The sequence below is a fragment of the Zosterops lateralis genome (genome assembly GCF_965231275.1).
Source record: "Zosterops lateralis genome assembly, chromosome: 7".
Taxonomy (NCBI): Eukaryota; Metazoa; Chordata; class Aves; order Passeriformes; family Zosteropidae; genus Zosterops; species Zosterops lateralis.
Window position 1 is genome coordinate 38,696,677 of NC_139767.1, and position 25,299 is coordinate 38,721,975.

A 25,299-nucleotide genomic window follows, 5' to 3' on the forward strand; every position below is an offset into this window, starting at 1 on the left:
CTTATTGTGGATGTTCACCCTCGTACTCTGGACAGTGGTTTGGGGATTTTTTCCCTTCTTTCCCCAGCTATAATACCTTTTTTTTTTTTTTCCCTCCCCCATGGCAGTAAAATTCTCTAAAGCACTAAACCGGCTGCAGAATGGCATTTTCTCAGAGAGTAATGCTGCTTCTCCCAGCCAGCACTGCACTGTTCTTGGTGCCATTTTTCACTGTTTCCTGTAGCCCCAGAATCCGTGGCTGTCCCTCAGGGTTCTGAAGGAGCACTGTATTTGGATTTTTGGCTTCAGGATCTCAACGGTGGCATCTGGGCTCTATTCTAGGAACCCTGGAAAAGCAAGCTCTTATTCGTGAGGAACCATTAACTCTTGAAAGTCGAGCTGTCTTGCAAGAGGTGCTGCAAAGGGTGAGATTTAACCTCATATCATTTTTTTTAATCATCTCTGTGAAACCTTAATGTGCTTCAGCAGTTTCTGCGGAACAGATGATTTCGCCCCGAGCATTTCAGTGCATTGTAACACGTACTGCACTGCTTCATGTAATTGCTATCTTGTGTCATGGAAGATCTTCAGCAAGTTTTCCTTCAGTTTTCATGGTAATCAGCATTTTGTGTTTATCCAGCACAGCATCAGGTTCCTATTTGTGTCTCAATAATTTGACAGGTTGTTTTTGGTTAGTTCTGATTCACTTCTCCAGATCTTGACTTAACTTTGAGTCACGTCTCTTCTGCCTTTTGTGCAAATGGACTTAATGTTTTTGCTGTCACTTTGTATTGAAATATCGAGCAGCTTTTACTTCTGGGGTTTCCATAGTCTGCTCTTGGCAGGTCCAGCCTGTGCTTCAACCTGGAGCCCTCAGTCCGCAGGGAAATGGACCTTTGGGAAGTTCTTACAGCTCTATTTAATGCTTTGTGGATGATGCTGATTTTCTGGAGGTAGGCTGTCCATTCTGACCCATTTTCTTCTCTCTCCTTGCAGGCTGGACCTGCTGAAAGGCTGAGGCGAGACCAGGATCTGCAAAATCTCTGAGTCTGTCTTGCTGAGGCTGAAGCCATGTTTGCTGTCAACGGTGACATTGTGGAAGATGCTAAAGACTGAAAACTTTGGGGTTTTTCCCCTGAGTCACCAGACTCTGTCTGCGGCTGTGCCCTGTATGTCTCTTAAAAGAGTTTCTGGGTTTAGAAAGGTTTTTTACATTCTGCAATATTAATCTATAACTCAATAGAAAAGAATCATACTCTCTCAGTGTGGTGTTAATTGCTCTGAGTTGGTTAATTAAAATTATTGGTAAGGGGTTTTAGCAACCGTTGGATGGCCCCTGGAGCTGGCAGCTCTTGTTCAATTTGTCTTCATTCCTTTCATGTTTTTCAAATATTTCTTAAGCAATTACTGCAATTAGGATATAATTTTTGCCTTGTTGGATTGGGAAATCCAAGCCGAGGTCCTTGGAGAGACTGAGGGGATGGGGAGCTGAGCCTCAGGCTGGGTTTTGACAGTGGGAGTTTGGTGAGGAAGAAAAGAGAGATCCCCCAAAAGTGATTAAGGCCAGTTCTGCTGGCTTTGGGTGCTGCTATCCCCAGAAAATCATTCTGGTTAAACGGGACTTGGAGAAGCAGGGGGATGTGCCGGGGGTCCTGTGCTGGGACCCCCAAACCCTGGTCAGGGCTGCTGGGAAGTGTCAACTCCAGAGGAGGAACACTCCAGAGGGGCTGTGCTGGGACCCCTCAAATTCCAGCCAGAAGTGCTGGGCACTGCTGGGCCTTGGGGACACCACTGAGGGGCTCCGCTGCCTGATCCAGGGAGTTCTCCCATTATTTTCTGTCGTGCTTAGACTCTGGCAGGTCATTGCAGCTCCACAGGCTGAAAATGCCATCAGAGCAGTTGGAGTCACAGACGATCACACAGAAGCCAATCTGGGAGAGGAAATGAGCTGTTCCATAGATTTATTTTTCCCAATGCGTTTTGAAATTATACCAGAATCTTTCCTCTCCCCTCGGACCCGGCTCGGCTGAGCTGTGAGGGGCGGGGCCGGCCCAGGGAGAAGGGCGGGGCCGCGGGCGATGGTCCCGCCCCTACCTCGCTGGGCGGGGCCGGGGCCGGGCCGGGGCGGGGCCGGGGGCGGGGCCGGGCGTTCCAGGGGGCGGGGCCGGGCCGGCGTTCTTGGTGTTTGGGTTTTGTCTGGGCTTGTCAGCCAAGTCATAAACAAGCCAACTCGGCTCCTGAACTCTCCAATGTATGTTTGAAACGCTTCCACAGAAGGACAGGTCAGGAGTGATTCCAAAGGAATATTTGTAAATGAAGGGTAACGATTTCTGGGGAATTTCCTTGGGAATTATGAACCTCAGGCATACGGACTTTCGGAGGTGGAATCCCCGTTGCAGCCTCGGGCACCTGCAGGAGAAGAGGGGTCCTTATCCACAGCAAGGGAAGCCTGGTGCCCCATCGTGTCAGGTGCAGACAATGAACCGTCTCGGGAATGAACAGCAAGTCCCCTCTGCCTCACCCTCGGACGGGCAGCAGCTGCAGGTGAGAGATGGCACAGGATGGGGAGGGGAGAGAGCAGCCCCAGGTGTGAGCTGTGAACAGTGAGGGGGGACGGAGCAGGCACAGGTGGGAGCTATGTTGGATAATGAGGGGACGGTTCCAGTTTAAGAGGGGAACCTCAGATCAGTTTAGCATGGAGCTGTGAGGAGCTCACGCTGAGGTCCTGGCTGTGGTTCATGGGGAGCACGTGGGTTTGGAGCGTTACTTGGGAGGCGATGGGGATCAAACCTTTATACTGAGCAGCAGCACAAGGTAAACCAGTGTGGGATTATAGAGGGGACTTTTTTTTCCTTTTCGGCTTCATCTTAATAAACCCTCCCCGGTGTTCCCAGAAGAAAAAGGAGTTATGGAGACAAAAGGAGTTCAAATTGATTGAAGAAATCCCTTTTCTGTTGTTGTCTGTGTTTAAAGTGAAGGGGTTTTCTTTTCAGCTGGAATTTTAATGAATAGTGGTACTTTCATGTAGTTTTTATTCAATGTTATGTTCTTAGATGGTGTGTAGTGTTTTGTGTGCCTTTTTTGGTATTATTTGTAATATATAATTTGGTTTTTGAGATAAGGTAACTTTATGGGTGGGTTTGTTTGTATTTGAGGTAGAATTAATTTAAGTAGCTCTTTTTGAGGGACTTCTGAAATGTGTTATTGGGGTTTTGTGTGTTGTGTGGAGGAATTCAGGTTGGGTAGGGCTGGTTTTTTCTGTTTGGTGGTTTTTAGTGATTTATTGTGTGGCTTTATTCTGTTTGTAGGTGGTGTATGATGAGAGATATGTGGTGTATTTATTTCATGTTTGGTTTCATAGTTCCCATGGTCAGAGTATTTTTGAACTCAGTTTCATTGTTGAATTATTTTTGGGGGATATTGTGTTTTTCCAGGATTTGTTTTCTAAGGTTTACAGTGGTGTAATTGGCTGTGGTGTGAGGTATAGGGGAGGTTTTTATTTATTTAGTGGTGGCTTTTATCATAGGGAGCATCTAGTGTTTGTTTTAGTGGGTTTGGGACAGTGTGAGGTAGTTAATTTTTTAGGGTTTCTTAATATTAATAATTAGATTATTGTTTGTTGTTTTGTAGGGGTTTGTTTATTTAGCCTGCTTGACTATGGTATATGTTTTATAGTTTTGGATAATTTAGGAGATATTGTTTGTAGTCAAATGGATCTTTTGGTTTTGTGTGTATTTATAGGTTTCTGTTTGTTTTGATGGTTTTGAGGAATTATGGGTTTATTGAGTTAGGAGTAATTGTTTTTGGTGCTGCTAATTTGAGTATATTTGTGCTGGTTTTATTTTTGTGGATTGATTTGTTTATTCTTGTGCTTCTCTGGGTTTTTCAGTCTGCAGCAGGTTTAAACAGTCTGAAGAAAAAGGGAAAAAAAAAGTCTTTGCTTTAGCTGGCTAAAACTAACTAAGAGCAAAGGAGATCTGTGTGCTGCAGTCTGTCTGTGCTTGGGCTGAATACACTGGACAGGGAATGCACAGGAGTGAACGCTGTTTTCTTAAAACAGGCTGTGTGCTTTTCTTTCCTTGCTTTGCTCCCAAAATCAGTCTGGAATGTACAGAAGGCATTTCTGAAGGAGTTATTTTAAATGTTTGAGATTTTTTGACGCTTAAAACATTTGTTTTGGAGGAAGTTTGTTTGAAGTTTTTGCTTAGTTATAATGAGATTATTTTATTTTTAATTCGGTGTTTTTATGGTTTTTTTGTAGTTAAAAGTTGAGACTTTTTTGTTATTTTATTAATAGAAAAGAGGATTTGTTTTTGTATATAGTGATGGGATTGGTGTGTATGGTGTTGACTAAGGATTTAAAATTCTGTGGTTTTGATGCATTAGGTTAATGAATTTATATAGTTTAAAAGATGTGGGGTTTACGCTTATTTGATTAGAGGCAGGTCTTTAAATTGGGGGTATACCCAGATATATAAGATATGCATCTTGGAGGTTTTTTGAGGGGAATGGACATGGGGTTATTTTTATTACATATTATATTATGCTATACGTTTTTATATTATATATTATATAATATATAATATATTATATGTTATTATATATATTATAGTATACATCATTATATTGTATTATTGTATTATATTGTATTATTGTATTGTATTGTATTATTGTATTGTATTAGGTAGTTTGACTATCAGTAATAAGAGTTGGGGTTTTTTTTGCTGGACTTTGGTTTGTGTTTCCTACAATTGATATATTTGTGTGGTCAGGGCAGTGGTGTTTCTGGTGCAACTCTGAGCATCCCTTATTGTTTGTGTGTTTCAGGTGGTCACTTGTCTCACACTGAGATCCTCTCACACAACAGCCCTGCTGAGATCATCCGTGGATGTTTGGTTTTCTTTATGGCACCTGACTGAGACAGCAGGAATTTCCCTGAGGCAGAGACAGCCTTCCTTGGCATCTGATGTGGATTCTCATCCCTGGACATCCCAGAGATAAGTGAAGGGCTCAAAGCCACAGAGGGGATGAAAGTGGGGTGTGGGTTGGGAGTCACCGGGAGGGATTTTTGGGTCAGGTTTGGAGATGGGGATGTCCAAGCTGTGACCCCTTTAGGGCACGTGAAGGGAAGGTCTCACAGTGCTGAGGTGTGCAGGGCAGAGCAGTCCCAAGGCACGTTGTGTCACTTGTCTGTTGTGCCCTCAGTGTCTGTTGTGTGTTTTGTTTTGTGTGTCTTTTGCCTTAACCCTTCAAGGGGTCTTTTGGAGACCCGAGGCATTGTTCTTAACATCTCCCTGTTCCTTGGACAGGCACTGATATCATTGAACTTTGACTCAGGTGTTCAGACACACATCAGAATCCATCTCTCTTCACAACCATCCAGGCTGGTGCCTTTCCAAGTCTTGTTCTGAGCTGTATCAACAGCTGTGCACTGCTGTGATCCATTCTGGCAGATTAGGTCTTCTAAAAGTGCACAGCCGAGTGGAGGATTCTGACCGTAGGATTCTCGGGCATCCATCCCTGCGTTTCTTGGGATCAGTGATCCCGTTGGCATCTTCTTCCTGCAGGGTTCTCTGAGCCTGGTCAGCTCCCCATGGGTCTTACCTCGGTCATCTCATTGCGAGTTCTCTCGGTCCTCAGGGTCATTCTTCTTGCTGAGATATTTCTGTCCCTGTTGTGTCCCCCCTTTTGTCCTGTCCTGTGTCACGGGTGTTGGTGTGTTTGGCCTGGAGCTGCTCTGCCTTGTTGCTCAGTCTGGGTGTGGGGGGAATGGGACAAGTCCTGGGGAGTTGAAATTTGTCCTGTGGGGTGTAGTTGGGCTGTAGAGGGTATTCCTGGATTGGCACAAATTGTCTGGAATTGTCGAGTTCTCCTGCAGCACTTTGATTTTTGTCCTGACTTTGTTTCAGGTGCAGATGGATTAAATCCATGGCAGAGTGCCCCATCCCGGGTGAGGGGGCTCCCCTGAGAAGGTCAGTCAGTGTTTGTGTTTGCAGGGGAGTGTAAATGGTGGCCATGTTACAGCACTGCTCTTTGTCTGTATTTTTAGGAGGCAAAGCTGGGTCTCTGCAGTCAAGGTGAAGTGGACGAGGTGAGCACTGATGGGTGGACAGAAGCAGTTACTATTGCTGGAGTCTCACTTGCTGGTGCAACTCTAAGCATTCACGGTTTTTTTTTTTTTTAATTTATTTTAGGTGGTCCCCTTGGCAGATGTGCTGGCCCAGGATGCCAGAGGAGGGTTAGGTGGGTGCAACATTAAGGTTCACTTGTGCTGTGCTTCAGTCAGAGCGGGGACGTTGCTGTTTCACAGTAACTCACCATGATTTTTCCTTTTTTGTTTCTTTGCAGGTGCTGCTGCTGCTGCCCCAGGTGTGCCAAGGAATAGAGGGAGGGGGTGAGTTGGCCCTTGGGCAGGTGGCCCAGAGGTGAGTGCTGTGCTCAGTGTGTCTCTTTTCCTTTTGCTGGGTTCACTCTGGGCAGCCTCTGGAGTGGGGGGAGATCTGAGGGGGAGTCAGGACAGCGGTGCAGAGGAGCCCCGGGGGTGACTCTTCTGGAGGGGAATAGTCACATTTTCTGTTCTGTGGTCCCAGGTAGTGTGAGGAGGTGCACAGCTGGAGTTTGGATTGGGCAGCACTGAGAGAACGTCTCCAAATCCACGGAGCCAGCACGTTCATTTCTGCCCAGGATGGATTTTTTCCACTCATATCCCAAAGTTAAGTTGTTGGGGTTGGTGCTGGGGTGAATGAGAAAAACCTTTTCATTTCTAGGAGGCAATTTAAAGTTACCTTAGAGAGGAGAGGGCCCCAGTGGGATGGACCCCTCTGGAGTAAAAACAGTGAGAGTGACACAAAGTGTCTGGAGCTGTCGAGTTCTCCTGCAGCACTTTGACTCTTGTCCTGACTTTGTTTCAGGTGCAGATGGATTAAATCCATGGCAGAGTGCCCCATCCCGGGTGAGGGGGCTCCCCTGAGAAGGTCAGTCAGTGTTTGTGTTTGCAGGGGAGTGTAAATGGTGGCCATGTTACAGCACTGCTCTTTGTCTGTATTTTTAGGAGGCAAAGCTGGGTCTCTGCAGTCAAGGTGAAGTGGACGAGGTGAGCACTGATGGGTGGACAGAAGCAGTTACTATTGCTGAAGCCTCACTTGCTGGTGGAACTCTGAGCATCCAGTGCTGTGTGTTTTAGGTGTTCCACTCACACGATGCCGAGCTCCCCTCACCAGCCAGACAGTGGGAGCATTACAGGACTCTGTGGTGAAGCCTTGACCTTCTCCATTTGAAGGGGCCATCCAGGTGGGCTTTGGTAACAGCCGAGGAGTTGAGGTGTGTCAGGGAGGAGGAGCGAGGGTCTGCTCAAGTTTCAGCAGTGCCACATCACCTTGTCTGCTCTTAACCCAGGCACACCCCGCACTGTTGGTGTCTGAGCAGAGCTGGAGCACAGGGCCCAAGGACCTGGGTGTGCTCAGGAGGTGGTGAGTAGCAGAATTGCTGGTTTTTGCCCCATGTGCTGCTGAGATCACACGGTCACGTTTGCTTTCCTTTATTGTAGCTGACTGAGAGACACCAGCCCAGTGACAGCAGGAATTTCCCCGAGGGAGAGGCGGCCTTTTTTTGTACCTGACATGGATTTGCTTCTCCAGATGTCTGAGAGATAAGTGGAGGGCTGGGAGCCACAGAGGGGATGAAAGTGGGGTGTGGGTTGGGAGTCACCGGGAGGGATTTTTGGGTCAGGTTTGGAGATGGGGATGTCCAAGCTGTGACCCTTTAGGCTGTGTAAAGGGAAAAGTCTCATTTTTGATCCCAGTGCTGAGGTGTGCAGGGCAGAGCAGTCCCAGGGCAAGTCATGTCACTTGTCTGTTGTGTACTCTGTGTCTTTTGGCAACTCGTCTCTTTCATGTCTTTTCCCTTTTCCCTTCAAGGGGCCCTTCAAAAACCCTGGCATCAATCTTAGCATTTCTGATCTCTGCATTTCTCAGCCAGGTGACTTTGACTCAGGTGCTCAGACACACATCAGAAGCCATCTCTCTTCACAACCATCCAGGCTGGTGCCTTTCCAAGTCTTGTTCTGAGCTGTATCCACAGCTGTGCACTGCTGTGATCCATTCTGGCAGATTAGGTCTTCTAAAAGTGCACAGCCGAGTGGAGGATTCTGACCTTGGGATTCTCAGGCATCCATCCCTGCCTTTCTTGGGATCAGTGATCCCGTTGGCATCTTCTTCCTGCAGGGTTCTCTGAGCCTGGTCAGCTCCCCATGGGTCTTACCTCGGTCATCTCATTGCGAGTTCTCTCGGTCCTCAGGGTCATTCTTCTTGCTGAGATATTTCTGTCCCTGTTGTGTCCCCCATTTTGTCCTGTCCTGTGTCACGGGTGTTGGTGTGTTTGGCCTGGAGCTGCTCTGCCTTGTTGCTCAGTCTGGGTGTGGGGGGAATGGGACAAGTCCTGGGGAGTTGAAATTTGTCCTGTGGGGTGTAGTTGGGCTGTAGAGGGTATTCCTGGATTGGCACAAAGTGTCTGGAATTGTCAAGTTCTCCTTGCTAAAAATCAATTTAAGGACTGAAAACATGAGGGGCTGGCAGGTTATACCAGAGACAGCTTTTTATTTTTTTTTTTTTAATATCTGTGAGACTTATATCCTGATTTTGAGACTCTCTTTTTTGGCCAACTTTTTTTTTGTTAAAAATGTTATTTTGAAGTGCCTCAACCAAGGAGTTCCTGTTTGAAACTTTATCCCTGTTGTTTTTCCTCTTGCAGGTAGTTGGCAAAAAAGGATGGAGCCAGTAGGAAGTGAAGCCACTGGAAGGCCTCATCCCAGTCCAGCTGTTGTTGTGTGTTCTTTAAAAGATTTTATATTTAGTTTTAACTTTATTTTATATTACTTTTAGGGTTTTTTTACTTTTTATTTTATATTACTTTATTATTTTTATTTTAGTTTTTTATTTTATATTACTTTTATATTTTTATTTTATTTTAATTTTTTATTTCCATGTTTTTATTTTTTGTATTTTTAATTTTTTAAAAACTTTTTATTAATTTTTATTCAATTTTTTAATTTTTTATATTTTCATGTTTTCTTTGTTCCTTTTTTAAATACTATTTCTTACCCAGAGTACGTGGAAATTTGACCCTGAAGGAGAGAAAAACCAGGAAAAGACTGACATCAAAGAACATTAAATTCATTTGTGCCACACTTTAATATAAAAAGAATAAAGGATAACATGAAAAAAGACCAAGCATTCTCTGTTTTCCAGGCGACTCCCATTCTCTGAGCACTGACCACCCTTCTGGTGGACTTGGACACAGAAACCTTTAACTTGTTAATCCTATTTTTCCCTCCACATATTTTTTATGTTTTCTTTGTTCTTTTTTTTTTTTTTTTTTTTTTTTTTTTTTTCCTCCGTTCTCTTTCTTACCCTGAGTAGGTGGAAGTTTGGCTGTTGGCAAGAAAGAAGTTGAAAAATTACCTCAATGTCTATTGGGTGTCTGGATATAATTGAGAGTGCAGTTAGGGAAAAACCGCTGTATTTTCTGCTGAATTAAAAAACCTGAACGGAGAAAGCTGTGAACACTGTGGTGCCTTTTTTTCCTTTCAGGTCTCATTCTACCCATGCACAGTATAGCCAGCAGGAACTGGATGTCGAGGTGTATTTCAGAGGCAATAAAACAATTCAGACATTTTATTTTGTAACTCTTTGCACCTCCTTGTTTATTAGCCAAGAAATCTAAAATTAAGCAAAAAAAAAGAAACCCCAAAACAAACCCTGAAGAAACAACCCCCTCCCCAAAAGGATGGAGCACAAGAAAATAATTTTAATTATTAAAATATTTTTAGATTATTTTTATTATTAATTATTATTTTAATAAAGATTAAATAGTTACCCTTTAGGAAACCAGGGTCATTCAATTTTAATTAAGTGTGGTTCTGAATTCTTAGGTTAATGAATTCATATTGTTTAAAATATCAAGAAGTAAATAAAAAAAAAATACAAGTACAAAAATATGTAAGTAACAAAAAGGGAACTGTAAAATATGAAAAATAATATCAGTAGATACACTATATTCTTATTATGTGTTGCATGTATTATAATCTGTAAAATATACCTGATATAATGTACATGATATAATAGGTAAATTATAATAATAGAAATAGGCAGATAATATAAATAGATAAATTATCATAGATAAATACATGATATAATAGAAATATCATAATAAGAAATAGAAGAAATATTTAAATATAGCCTAAAATGAAGGCTCTTTTGGTTTTGGCTTGGTTGATGGTGGGATTTTCGTAGTATTTGTGGTTGGGGGTCTTTTGGGGCCTTTATTTCCGGGGATGTTTGGAAGGGGAATTTTGGCCACGTTCTTTTCTGCCTCCTTTCCCTGCGGCAGTGCTGCCACCGTGTGGACACAGAGCGGTACTGCAGCTCCCCCTGCCTGGCACCGGGCTGTGAACTGTAAGGCAATGCTGCCATCTCGTGGATAAAAAGCGGTACTGCAGCTCTCCGCCGTAGCAGCCCCAGGCTCTGAGCTCACGGGCAGTGTTGCCGCCCGAGCGCCGAAAGATCACGGCCAAAAAGGCGAGAAAAAAGTGCAAAGACCCCGGACACGTGGCAGCCGGCTCCCTGCGCGCGACCTGGATCACGGAGCCGCCCGGGAACGATTTTTCCGTGGCGTACGCAGGTGCACGGACAAGGGATGGTGGCTGAGCGGCGCCACGGCAGTGTTCGGGCAGGCGATGTGGTCAGGCGCCTGTGCGAGCAGCCGAGGGGGACATTTGGGGGGATGCCACAACCAAGATGGCGGCGCGGCTCGCGGCGCTTGACCTTCTAAAGATGGCGGCCAAAAGGGCGGGAAAAAATGAGGACCCCTATGTGTGTCTATTTGACTGCCTGCATAAAAATCCCGACCACGGCGCCGCTCGGGGACAATTTTCTGTTGCGTCTCCAGGTGTAGGGACATGGGCTGTGGGTTCCGCCACGCCGCAGCCGGGTTCGGCTTAAGCAATTTAGTCAGGCGCCTGTGTTAGACACCGATGAGGTCCTTAAGTGTGCCACAACCAAGGTGGCGGCGCGGCTCGCAGTGCTCGACCTTCCAAAGGAGGCGGTGGGGAGGGGCGAAAGTGATGTAAGGCGCGACGTCACCGTAAAGAGCCGGAGAGTGACGAAAATGACCGAGTGTTGCCGAACAGCCGAGAAGAGCCGACAGCTGACGGATATCGCCGAGTTTCCCCGAAGAGCCGAGAGTAGCCGACGGCTGACGGAAATCGCCGAACAGGCGAACCCAGCCGAGTCTCCCTGAACGTCGCCCCCTCAGCCGAACCGAACGAGCCCAGGGCAGTTCCGGGCCGAATTTGCCGCCTTTCTTATTTTCTGAGGTTTTACATATGCATAATGTCTTACAGACTTTCTTCATACATATTTATTTTTTGATCTTGGTTATTTTCGTTTGGAATAGTAATTACTTTATGCTTTTCTGGGCAAGCTCAGTTTTTAGTGGTGGTGGTCTCCAGGCCGTGGGGGGGGGGGTCTTGTTTTATTCATTTTTTCACCTTTATCTTTCTCATGTGTGCTTTGGCTTTTTTGGCACAATTTTAAGAGAAAGTATTTTTTTAGAGTCTGTGTTCATTTCTTTATTTGTGCTCTTAATGTTGTTATTCTGTTGTTTAGGTTAGTTCTTCTAGTTCATTGTCTGATTATTTGAAGGTTTCTTATTTGTAATGTTTAAATATATGCAAAAAAGTAATAAGCACAGTGTTACTAAATATATTAATATATATAATAATATATATATAATACATATTATATATATGTAGTATATAATAATAAATTTATATATTTTAAAATACTACTTGGAATGTATTCTAATATACTATATTGTATACTATATTTTATACTATATACTATACTATATACTATTCTATACTAATATACATAATGTATATGGTCTTTAATTTACTATAAAGGATTAGTTGTGATTTTTCAGTTTATGCCTCAGAGGCCGGTTTAGATTAAATATCAGGAAGGAATTGTTCCCTGTGAGGGCGGCGAGGCCCTGGCACAGGTTACCCAGAGAAGCTGTGGCTGCCTCTGGATCTGGTGGAAGGTGTCCGTGCCCTGGGTGGGGCTGGAATGGGATGAGCTTTCCCTTCCACAATTCAGTGATTCTGGTGGTCTGGCTGAGCTCAGTCAGCCTGAGGGGCTGTTGCAATTTCAGGCTGGAAGTTGAGTGCTCATAACTTACACTTGCATAAAAGCAAGAATGAACACTTAAAAAAATTCTAGTGCATGATTTTTTTTTAATATAAAAATACAAGGAGAGATGCTTCCTTTTATTTTCTTCTGATTCAATTGTATTTCTCACTTACAGCACAGTAGAAACCCTGTTCTGCTCTGGCTGCTGAAGGACACTGCAGCATCTCCAGGTGCACTTGAAGGCATCTCGACACCGAGAGAGATTTGTTCTGTTTCCGCATTGACTCTGTTGAAGGGTGAACACAGAATGTCCATGGGTCACCCTGCCAGCTCCACTTGGCTCAGCAGGCATCGCACGGAGGGCCCTCCTGTCATCTCTCTGGTGAGTCTGGAGGTGGGTTTTTCTGCTGCTCTGTCCCAGAGGGGTTTTCTATATTGCTGCTGTTGGCATCGTAGTGCTGAGTTGTGAGGAACATCACCTGTGTAGGGCAAATCCTAAAAAAAAACCCAAACAAAACAACCGTGTCTGCCTTTTGTATGAGAAATTGCATTTTGTCCAGGAAAATCTCACCGGGCCCAGGGCACAGGAGGGTTCCCTCCCATTAGATCAGGAGAGTGCACAAAGCAAACTCCTAAAGGGCCTGGCTGGAGCCTGTTGGGGTCAGCCTTAGCAGGGGGAAGGGTGGCCAGAGGGGCTCAGGCAGGGCTTGGGGTGGGTCTGACCTGCACTGGCCACGTCTGCTCTGTCCTTGCTGAGGAGGGCAAAGGCAAATCTGACAACTGAGTGTGTGCTTGAGCCTCTCACTCAGCTGTCGGAGAATCTGTCTAGAAAAAGGAAGCGGGCTTGGGTTTAGTTTGGTGTACAGCACTTAAAAGTGGTCTTCAGTTATTCCTCAGTAACTGTATCCTGAATTAAGGCTCCACGCCAGAGTTCTTTGGTGAGAGCATTGTTCTAATGGAGGATGGTTGTTCATCTGAACTGGATTTAATGTCTCTGTTATTTTCTGAAGTTCTCATTTATTTTGCTGTGTTGTTGGGGATGTTCACCCTCGTACTCTGGACAGTGGTTTGGGGATTTTTTTCATTCCACAGCTATATTACCTTTTTTTTTTTTTTTTTTTCCCATGGCAGTAAAATTCTCTAAAGCACTAAACCGGCTGCAGAATGGCATTTTCTCGGACAGAGTAATGCTGCTTCTCCCAGCCAGCACTGCACTGATCTTGGTGCCATTTTTCACTGTTTCCTGTAGCCCCAGAATCCATGGCTGTCCCTCAGGGTTCTGAAGGAGTGCTGTATTTGGATTTTTGGCTTCAGGATCTGAACTGTGGCATCTGGGCTCTATTCTAGGAACCCTGGAAAAGCAAGCTCTTATTTATGAGGAACCATTAACTCTTGAAAGTCGAGCTCTCTTGCAAGAGGTGCTGCAAAGAGTGAGATTTAACCTTATATCATTTTTGTTTAATCATCTCTGTGAAACCTTAATATGCTTCAACAGTTTCTGCGGAACAGATGATTTCACCCCGAGCATTTCAGTGCATTGTAACACGTACTGCACTGCTTCATGTAATTGCTGTCTTGTGTTATGGAAGATCTTCAGCAACTTTTCCTTCAGTTTTCATGGTAATCAGCATTTTGTGTTTATCCAGCACAGCATTAGGTTCCTGTTTGTGTCTCAATAATTTGATAGGTTGTTTTTAGTTAGTTGTGATTCACTTCCCCAGATCTTGACTTAACTTTGAGTCACGTCTCTTCTGCCTTTTGTGCAAATGGACTTAATGTTGTTGCTGTCACTTTGTATTGAAATATCGAGCAGCTTTTACTTCTGGGGTTCCCAAAGTCTGCTCTTGGCAGGTGCAGCCTGTGCTTCAACCTGGAGCCCTCAGTCCACAGAGAAATGGACCTTTGGGAAGTTCTTACAGCTCTATTTAATGCTTTGTGGATGATGCTGATTTTCTGGAGGTAGGCTGTCCATTCTGACTCATTTTCTTCTCTCTCCTTGCAGGCTGGACCTGCTGAAAAGCTGAGGCGAGACCAGGATCTGCAAAATCTCTGAGTCTGTCTTGCTGAGGCTGAAGCCACGTTTGCTGTCAACGGTGACATTGTGGAAGATGTTAAAGACTGAAAACTTTGGGGTTTTTCCCCTGAGTCACCAGACTCTGTCTGCGGCTGTGCCCTGTATATCTCTTAAAAGAGTTTCTGGGTTTAGAAAGGTTTTAAATACTTCAATATTTTTCTATAACTCAATTATAAAGGATCATGCTGTATCATTGTGGTGTTAATTACTCCATTTGAGTTGGTTAATTAAAGCAAATTATTGGTTTGAGGGTTTTGAGCAACCCTTGGGATGGCCCCTGGAGCTGGCAGCTCTTGTTTAATTTCCCTTCATTCCTTTAATGTCTTTCAATTATTTCTTAAGCAATTACTGCAATTAGGATATACAATGAGGACAGCAGAATTTCTGCCTTATTGGATTGGGAAATCCAAGCCGAGGTCCTTGGAGAGACTGAGGGGATGGGGAGCTGAGCCTCAGGCTGGGTTTTGACAGTGGGAGTTTGGTGAGGAAGAAAAGAGAGATCCCCCAAAAAGTGATTAAGGCCAGTTCTGCTGGCTTTGGGTGCTCCTACCCCAAAAATTCATTCTGGTTAAATGGGACTTGAAGAAGGCGGGGCGCTGGGCGGACTCGGGGTGGAGCCGGGCCACTGTGGGGCGGGGCCAAGAGGCGGCCGGGGGCGGGGCCGGGCAGTGCCGGGGGCGGGGCCAAGAGTCGGCCAGGGGCGGGGCCGGGCAGTGCCGGGGGCGGGGCCCAGAGGCAGCCGGGGGCGGGGCCGGGCAGTGCCGGGGGCGGGGCCAAGAGTCGGCCAGGGGCGGGGCCGGGCAGTGCCGGGGGCGGGGCCCAGAGGCAGCCGGGGGCGGGGCCGGGCAGTGCCGGGGGCGGGGCCAAGAGGCGGCCAGGGGCGGGGCCGGGCAGTGCCGGGGGCGGGGCCCAGAGGCAGCCGGGGGCGGGGCCGGGCAGTGCCGGGGGCGGGGCCCAGAGGCAGCCAGGGGCGGGGCCGGGCAGTGCCGGGGGCGGGGCTCCACGGGCGCGGGGCGGGTCCCAGGTGCCAGGACCCCGGACCCCACCGGAGAGTTCCACACCGAGCTCATGGAGCATCGGCATTTTCCGGCACCGATTTGAATCCCCGCCCGGCTCCCAATTGGCGGGCTCGCTGAGGCATCGGCAGCGCTGATTGGACAGCGGGTCCCGGGAACCGCCCCCGGCTCCGCCCCGCGCTCAGCACCGACCCCGATCCCCCCCGGCCCCGATCCCCCGGCACCCACAGGTGAAGCTGTAATGGATAACGAGGGGACACACCAGGCACAGGTGGGAGTTGTAATGGATAACGAGGGGGCGGTTTAAGAGGGGGAGCCTCAGCTCAGTTCGGTATCCAGCTGAGAGCAGTGAGTGCTCGGGTCCTGGCTGTGGCTCTTGGAGTGAAGGCAGGAGCACGTGGGTTTGGAGCGTCACTTCTGGAGGCCACGAGGGACAAACCTTTATACCCAGCAGCAGCAGAAGGTAAGCCAGTGTGGGTTTATAGGGGGGACTTTTTTTTCTTTTTCAGCTTCGTCTCACCAATCCCTCCCCGGTGCTCCCAGAAGAAAAAGGAGTTATGGAGACAAAAGGAGTTCAAGTTGATTGAAGAAATTCTTCTTCTGATGCTGTCTGTGTTTAAACTGGAGAGATTTTCTTTTCTCCTGGAATTTTAATTAATAGTGGCCCTTCTTTGTGGCTTCTTTTCAATATGATGTTCTTAGGTGGTGTGTAGTGTTTTGTGTGACTTTTTTGGTGTTATTTATTGTGAGTAATTTGGTTTTTGAGTGAAGGTAACTTTATGTGGGTTTGTTTGTATTTGAGGTAGAATTAATTTAAGTAGCTCTTTTTGAGAGAGTTCTGAAATGTGTTATTGGGGTTTTGTGTGTTGTGTGGAGGGATTCAGGTTGGGTAGAGCTGGTTTTTCTGTTTGGTGGGTTTTAGTGATTTATTGTGTGGCTTTATTCTGTTTGTAGGTGGTGTGATGAGGGATATGTGGTGTATTTATTTCATGTTAGAATTCGTAGTTCACATGGTCAGAGTATTTTTTAACTGAGTTTTGTTGTTGAATTATTTTTGGGGTATATTGTGTTTTCCGAATAATTGTTTTTTAAGGTTTATAATGGTGTAGTTGGCTGTGGTGTGAGGTGTAGGGGAGGGTTTTATTTATTTAGTGGTGGCTTTTATCATGGTGAGTGTGTTCTGTTTGTTTTAGTGGGTTTGAGACAGTGTGATGTAGTTAATTTTTTACAGGTTTTTTAATATTTATAATTAGATAATTGTTTGTTTTATTATTGGGGTTTGTTTATTTAGCCTGCTTGACTACAGTGTATGTTTCATATTTTTGCATAATTTAGGAGATATTGTTTGTAGTCAAATGGATCTTTTGGTTTTGTGTGTATTTATAGGTAGTCAGTTTGTTTTGATGGTTTTGAGGAATTATGGGTTTATTGAGTCAGGAATAATTGTTTTTGGTGCTGTTAATTTGAGTATATTTGTGCTGTTTTTATTTTTGTGGATTGATTTGTTTATTGTTCGGTGCTTCTCTGGGTTTTTCAGTCTGCAGCAGGTTTAAACAGTCAGAAGAAAAAGGAAAAAAAAAATCTTTGCTTTAGCTGGCTGAAACTAACAGAGAGCAAAGGAGATCTGTGTGCTGCAGTCTGTCTGTCCTTGGGCTGAACACACTGGACAGGTGTTGGAGTCCAGGGCATCCCTCTGGGCGCCCTGGGAAGTCACAGACCTCGGTAGAGAGGCCTGGGACCCAAGAAAGAGGGTCTGGGGTCTGTGCAGGGGGGTTTGCCTGGCACAGAGCCCAGGAAGACACAGTCTTTGATCTTGGTCCATGAGAAAAACATCTAACACAGAGAAGAATTGCAAGTCACAAAGGTGTTACTGAGAGTAGTGTAGTTATCACTGTGCAGAAGATTTTGTAGTTTTGGATTTTTAGAATGTAGATGCAAAGGGACAAGATGGTGGTTTTAGGGCGGTGCCCTGGGTTCTTCTTCTCCCTTGGCATCCATCTTCTGCAGTGACATGGGCACAAAATAGTTTCAGTGGATTGGATCAAAGTAGAAATGACCGTGTTAGTATAGGTGATAGACATTGGCACAGAATTGTAAACAATGGGTACGTAGTTATCTGTATAAGAGGTAGCGACCTCCCATCACACGGGGGAGTCGCCTTGTGTCCGAGCTGCTGTGAGCACCATGGCCGGACACAGAGAATTGTAAGATAAGAACTAATAAACAACGCGAGAAACCAGAAAACCAAGACCTTGAGACTCCTCATCATTCTCACTCTGAACACCGAGCACCGAGCTCAGCACAGAACACAGAGACACAGAGTCAGACAGCAGACCCTAAATCCTTCAGAGGTCAAGAGGGAAAATCACTCCCTTCGTGCCCACACGAACCACCAGCCAGCTTTGGAATCTCGGGTGAGGAAACAACTGGATTGAAACCCCGAGAATTGGCGTCCCTGGGTGGGCACACGAGTGGGCACATGGATGGGCATGAACGGGCACGAATGGACACCAGTGTGGGCAGAATCGGTGCTTTCCAGTGGACACAGCAAAACCTCTTAAGGAAAGAAGACAAGCTGAGAAGACAGGGGAAGAAATCTCTAACCAGAGACGGCAGCTGATTGCAAATTCACCTCGGACGGACGAGTTCCAAGGGCCCAGGACTCGTCTCCTGAAATCTGCAGGTCGGTGATCAGGCAACCTCCGAACTGAATTTGAGAACACCTGCACTGCATTCTTCGATTTTGGTAAGAACAGTTAAATTTAGAACACGGGAGGAGACCCTCTCCCGGGAAAAATAAGGGAAAAACTTTCTCCGTGCAGCAGCAGTAGTGTAGTGGGGAGGGAGGAAAGAAACACCTTACCCGCTGGCCTCCAGCCAGCACCGGCTTTGTCTGTTGCCAGCAGCAAGCAGCGGTTTCTTTTGCTGGCCGGCAGCCAAGCAGGTTCTTTCGTCTGTTATCAGCAGACGGGTCTCATACACCTCTTACAGGAGGTGGGGAAGGGGAGAGCCATCAGCCTCCTCTGGGTTTTAATAGGAAAGGAGAGATACCAGCACCCTCAGGATTACCGCAGGGAGGTAAAAAAACCCTCGAGACAGGAGAGTCAGCAGATCTCCTTGAGTTTAGCACAGGGGAGACACCAACTTTCCTTGTGTTTGCCACAGTCCTCAGGAATTCAGTCCCAGAAATTCGTCTCGGGAAAGTCAAAACTTCTAATCCATCCCAAGATAAGAACATGCTTGTTTTCGAGGCATGTTCCGTGAGCACGGGACACTTGCCGCAGCAGTGGGGGAGGGAGAAGTGAGACAAAGTGCATCCAGGAGTCTTTTAAGCCCTCCTCAGACACAGCGCGTTCAGACACAGCCTGAAAGTTTTCCACTGCCCTTTCCCCTTCAGCGCAGGGACAGACAGAGAGAGGGGGGAAGGGGGAGTGGAGGAGACACCAGGAAAACAGGGAAAACAAGCCCAGATCGCGTCAGTGGTGAGAGATAACACTGCGGCGTGTGCGCGCGAAAGCGATCGCGATGGGGGCGGCCGGGGAGTGCCCCGTGTCGGGACAGCGCGGGCTGCGGGGGCGGCGCGGGCGGAGCAGGGCCTGTGTTGCGGAGCGCGAGTGAGGAGCCGGAACAGGCAGAGTTGGAAACTACAAACCCCAGAAAGCTTTGCGGTTGGCGCATGTGCAGACACAGAGCCAAGATGGACGGCGCAAGTGCAAAGCAGGAAACTACAAATCCCAGAAAGCCTTGCGGCAGGCAGGGAGCAAGTAGGATGCAGCTCGAGGATCACGATCGCTCCAGGCGGGACAAACCCCGACAGAGAGCGAGACGCGGGCAGCGCCGGGGCGGCACAAGCAGAGCCGAGGCAGGCGGTGCCGGCACAGGCAGGACCGGGACAGGCAAAGGCAGAGCAAGCAGAAGAGGCGTGGCCAGGGCGGAGAGTTTCTCTGGGGTGCCACCCCCTCAGAGCAAGTGCTGCAGAGCCTGACCCCGCCCACAAGCGGCACTTCGATATTGTCAGTCCAGTTCCCTCAACTTTTCCTTTCAGCAAAAGGTAGCCAGGTTTTCCTTAAATTCACTGCACACATCCTTTCTTCATTTATCCTTCGGCTACATGCTGGGTTTACCCTTTTCTTAAGAGTTTTAAGGTTCCCACTCCTCATCCAGGAGAGGAAGGGTTTTTCTTAAGCAGTGCTGCACAGGGATTATGTGCAGCAACAAGAGTTTTAAGGTTCCCACTCCTCATCCAGGAGAGGGAGGGATGCCAGGGATGGCAGTAACCCTCGGGGTTAGGAGGGGCTGCATTCAGGCAAAATAATAATTCAATTAAAGTTACAGGTTTTATGAATTCAGAAGCAGAGATCCGGAAATCATTGGATGTTTGCAAAGCAGCTGCATGATCAGGAGCAAAAGACTTATTGTCATGACATGGAAAAGGATTTTTGATTATAGTATTGATGTATTTGGATCCAAGTTGATTTGTGTTTTAGTATTGTATTGACATTAGAAGTGATTTCTATGTGGTTTTAAGTTCAAGATTTGTTAAGTAAGTAAAGTTGAATTTAAGATAAGGATTGATAAAGTTTAAGTGATAGATTTATATTTTATAAATTTAAAGTTTTATTGTATGTAGGTTTTAAATGTATTTTATGTTAAGATAAGTTAAATAAGTTAAGTATATTAAGTTATAAGATAGATAAGATAAATAAGTTAAGAGAATAAGTTTTAAGAGAATAAGTTAAGTTTTAAGTTAAGTAAGTTAAAGTTAAGATAATAAATAAGTTAAAATAATAAGGTAATAAGTAAGATAAGTTGGTAAAATAAGATAAGTTTAAGATAATAAGTTTTAAGTAATAAGTACTGTGAATTGTATCATGATATACTTCAGGATCCTTCTTTATGTTCTTTAGTTGCTTAAGCATTTCATAATTGTTGTTGTTAAGAGCTTTGTTCCAAAAATGTATTAAAGGATATTACTTTGATAAGGTCAGGGTTTTGGCCACACCTTGACTTTAACTAGAGGAGAGATGTGTTCATCAACAAGCACAGATGTTGCATGTGAAACTTTTCCTGATGGATTTCAGGTTTGAACAAGAGTTGTGCATTTTCCATCAAAGTACAGTTTTAACTAACCTATGGCAAAGAAGCAGCTTTTGTTTCTGCAGATACAGAGCACAAGTGAATTTCTGCAAAGAATGTGGAAATCATGTCAAGCGCAGAAGCTCTGACGGCTTCAAGAGTGGAAAAGAAAGCATGCAGATGTGAACCAGTGTCAAGAATGCAGACATCTTTCATTCTGCGTGCAAGGACTTATATCTTGGGTTTTCTTTTCATTCTGTATTGCATGAATTTGTCAGATGGTTCAGAATCGATTCATGGAAGCATAGAGCAGTTGGGAAATGGAGTGAACAAACTCGGAGAAGAAACCGGATCATGGATGAATGGCATGTTTGATTTCTTCAACCTTTCACGGTTGTGGAAGAAAATTTTGAAAACAATTGTATATATTTTATCGAGACTTGTAATTCTTCTCATGATCGAGTCGTGTTTGCTTTAATGCATATGGCAAAGCAGCCAAAGAGGTGTTTTTTGTGAAAACAAAGGGGGGAGATGTTGGAGTCCAGGGCATCCCTCTGGGCGCCCTGGGAAGTCACAGACCTCGGTAGAGAGGCCTGGGACCCAAGAAAGAGGGTCTGGGGTCTGTGCAGGGGGGTTTGCCTGGCACAGAGCCCAGGAAGACACAGTCTTTGATCTTGGTCCATGAGAAAAACATCTAACACAGAGAAGAATTGCAAGTCACAAAGGTGTTACTGAGAGTAGTGTAGTTATCACTGTGCAGAAGATTTTGTAGTTTTGGATTTTTAGAATGTAGATGCAAAGGGACAAGATGGTGGTTTTAGGGCGGTGCCCTGGGTTCTTCTTCTCCCTTGGCATCCATCTTCTGCAGTGACATGGGCACAAAATAGTTTCAGTGGATTGGATCAAAGTAGAAATGACCGTGTTAGTATAGGTGATAGACATTGGCACAGAATTGTAAACAATGGGTACGTAGTTATCTGTATAAGAGGTAGCGACCTCCCATCACACGGGGGAGTCGCCTTGTGTCCGAGCTGCTGTGAGCACCATGGCCGGACACAGGAGGGGAGTCGCCTTGTGTCCGAGCTGCTGTGAACACCATGGCCGGACACAGGAGGGGAGTCACCTCGTGTCCAGGCTGCTGTGAACACCATGGCCGGACACAGAGAATTGTAAGATAAGAACTAATAAACAACGCGAGAAACCAGAAAACCAAGACCTTGAGACTCCTCATCATTCTCGCTCTGAACACCGAGCACCGAGCTCAGCACAGAACACAGAGACACAGAGTCAGACAGCAGACCCTAAATCCTTCAGAGGTCAAGAGGGAAAATCACTCCCTTCGTGCCTACACGAACCACCAGCCAGCTTTGGAATCTCGGGTGAGGAAACAACCGGATTGAAACCCCGAGAGACAGGGAATGCACAGGAGTGAACACTGTTTTCTTAAAACAGGCTGCGTGCTTTTTCTTTCCTTGCTTTGCTCTCAAAATCAGTCTGGAAGGTACAGAAGGCATTTTTGAAGGAGTTATTTTAAATTTTTGAGGTTTTTTGGTGTTTAAAATATTTATTTTGGAGGTGGTGTGTTTGAAGTTTTGGCTTAGTTATAATGAGATTATTTTATTTTTAATTCGGTGTTTTTATGGTTTTTTTGTAGTTAAAAGTTGAGACTTTTTTGTTATTTTATTAAAAGAAAATAGGATTTGTTTTTGTATACAGTGATGGGATTGGTGTATATGGTGTTGACTAAGGATTAAAAATTCTGTGGTTTTGATGTGTTAGGTTAATGAATTTATATAGTTTAAAAGATGTGGGTTTTATGCTTATTTAGTTAGAGGCAGGTCTTTAAGTTGGGGGTATGCCCAGATATATAATATATGCATCTTGGAGGTTTTTTGAGGGGAATGGACATGGGGTATTTTTATTATATATTATATTATGCTATACATTATTATATTATATGTTACATAATATATATTATATTATATATTATTATATATATTATAATATACATCATTATATTGTATTATATTGTATTATTGTATTATATTGTATTATTGTATTATATTGTATTAGGTAGTTTGGCTATCAGTAATAAGAATTGGCTTTTTTTTTTGCTGGACTTTGGTTTGTGTTTCCTACAATTGATATATTTGTGTGGTCAGGGCAGTGGTGTTTCTGGTGCAACTCTGAGCATCCCTTATTGTTTGTATGTTTCAGGTGGTCACTTGTCTCACACTGAGATCCTCTCACCCAACAGCCCTGCTGAGATCATCCGTGGATGTTTGGTTTTCTTTATGGCACCTGACTGAGACAGCAGGAATTTCCCTGAGGCAGAGACAGCCTTCCTTGGCACCTGATGTGGATTCTCATCCCTGGACATCCCAGAGATAAGTGAAGGGCTCAAAGCCACAGAGGGGATGAAAGTGGGGTGTGGGTTGGGAGTCACCGGGAGGGATTTTTGGGTCAGGTTTGGAGATGGGGATGTCCAAGCTGTGACCCCTTTAGGGCACGTGAAGGGAAGGTCTCACAGTGCTGAGGTGTGCAGGGCAGAGCAGTCCCAGGGCATGTTGTGTCACTTGTCTGTTGTGTACTCTGCATCTTTTGTGTGTTTAGTTTTGTGTGTCTTTTGCCTTAACCCTTCAAGGGGTCTTTTGGAGACCCGAGGCATTGTTCTTAACATCTCCCTGTTCCTTGGACAGGCACTGATATCATTGAACTTTGACTCAGGTGTTCAGACACACATCAGAATCCATCTCTCTTCACAACCATCCAGGCTGGTGCCTTTCCAGGTCTTGTTCTGAGCTGTATCCACAGCTGTGCACTGCTGTGATCCATTCTGGCAGATTAGGTCTTCTAAAAGTGCACAGCTGAGTGGAGGATTCTGACCTTGGGATTCTCAGGCATCCATCCCTGCGTTTCTTGGGATCAGTGATCCCGTTGGCATCTTCTTCCTGCAGGCTTCTCTGAGCCTGGTCAGCTCCCCATGGGTCTTACCTCGGTCATCTCATTGCGAGTTCTCTCGGTCCTCAGGGTCATTCTTCTTGCTGAGATGTTTCTGTCCCTGTTGTGTCCCCCCTTTTGTCCTGTCCTGTGTCACGGGTGTTGGTGTGTTTGGCCTGGAGCTGCTCTGCCTTGTTGCTCAGTCTGGGTGTGGGGGGAATGGGACAAGTCCTGGGGAGTTGAAATTTGTCATGTGGGGTGTAGTTGGGCTGTAGAGGGTATTCCTGGATTGACACAAAGTGTCTGGAGCTGTCGAGTTCTCCTGCAGCACTTTGACTCTTGTCCTGACTTTGTTTCAGGTGCAGATGGATTAAATCCATGGCAGAGTGCCCCATCCCGGGTGAGGGGGCTCCCCTGAGAAGGTCAGTCAGTGTTTGTGTTTGCAGGGGAGTGTAAATGGTGGCCATGTTACAGCACTGCTCTTTGTCTGTATTTTTAGGAGGCAAAGCTGGGTCTCTGCAGTCAAGGTGAAGTGGACGAGGTGAGCAGTGATGAGTGGACAGAAGCAGTTACTATTGCTGAAGCCTCACTTGCTGGTGGAACTCTGAGCATCCAGTGCTGTGTGTTTTAGGTGTTCCACTCACACGATGCCGAGCTCCCCTCACCAGCCAGACAGTGGGAGCATTACAGGACTCTGTGGGGAGGCCTTGACCTTCTCCATTTGAAGGGGCCATCCAGGTGGGCTTTGGTAACAGCCGAGGAGTTGAGGTGTGTCAGGGAGGAGGAGGGAGGCTCTGCTCAAGTTTCAGCAGTGCCACATCACCTTGTCTGCTCTTAACCCAGGCACACCCCGCACTGTTGGTGTCTGAGCACAGCTGGAGCACAGGGCCCGAGGACCTGGGTGTGCTCAGGAGGTGTTGAGTAGCAGAATTGCTGGTTTTTGGCCCATGTGCTGCTGAGATCACACGGTCACGTTTGCTTTTCTTTATTGTAGCTGACTGAGAGACACTAGCCCAGTGACAGCAGGAATTTCCCCGAGGGAGAGGTGGCCTTTTTTTGTACCTGACATGGATTTGCATCTCCAGATGTCCCAGAGATAAGTGGAGGGCTGGGAGCCACAGAGGGGATGAAAGTGGGGTGTGGGGTCAGGGGTGACCAGGAGGGGTTTTTAAATCAGGTTTGGAGATGGGGATGTCCAAGCTGTGACCCCTTAGGCTGTGTAAAGGGAAAAGTCTCATTTTTGATCCCAGTGCTGAGGTGTGCAGGGCAGAGCAGTCCCAGGGCACGTCGTGTCACTCGTCTGTTGTGCACTCTGTGTCTTGTGTGTTTTGTTTTGTGTGTCTTTTGCCTTAACCCTTCAAGGGGTCTTTTGGAGACCCCAGGCATCGTTCTTAACATCTCCCTGTTCCTTGGACAGGCACTGATATCATTGAACTTTGATTTAGGAGCTCAGACACACATCAGAATCCATCTCTCTTCACAACCATCCAGGCTGGTGCCTTTCCAGGTCTTGTTCTGAGCTGTATCCACAGCTGTGCACTGCTGTGATCCATTCTGGCAGATTAGGTCTTCTAAAAGTGCACAGCTGAGTGGAGGATTCTGACCGTAGGATTCTCAGGCATCCATCTCTGCGTTTCTTGGGATCAGTGATCCCGTTGGCATCTTCTTCCTGCAGGGTTCTCTGAGCCTGGTCAGCTCCCCATCGGTCTTACCTCGGTCATCTCATTGCGAGTTCTCTCGGTCCTCAGGGTCGTTCTTCTTGCTGAGATATTTCTGTCCCTGTTGTGTCCCCCCTTTTGTCCTGTCCTGTGTCACGGGTGTTGGTGTGTTTGGCTCAGAGCTGCTCTGCCTCGTTGCTCAGTCTGGGTGTGGGGGGAATGGGACAAGTCCTGGGGAGTTGAAATGTGTCATGTGGGGTGTAGTTGGGCTGTAGAGGGTATTTCCAGATTGAGAAAAAGTGTCTGGAGTTTTCAAGTTCTCCTGCAGCACTTTGACTTTTGTCCTGACTTTGTTTCAGGTGCAGATG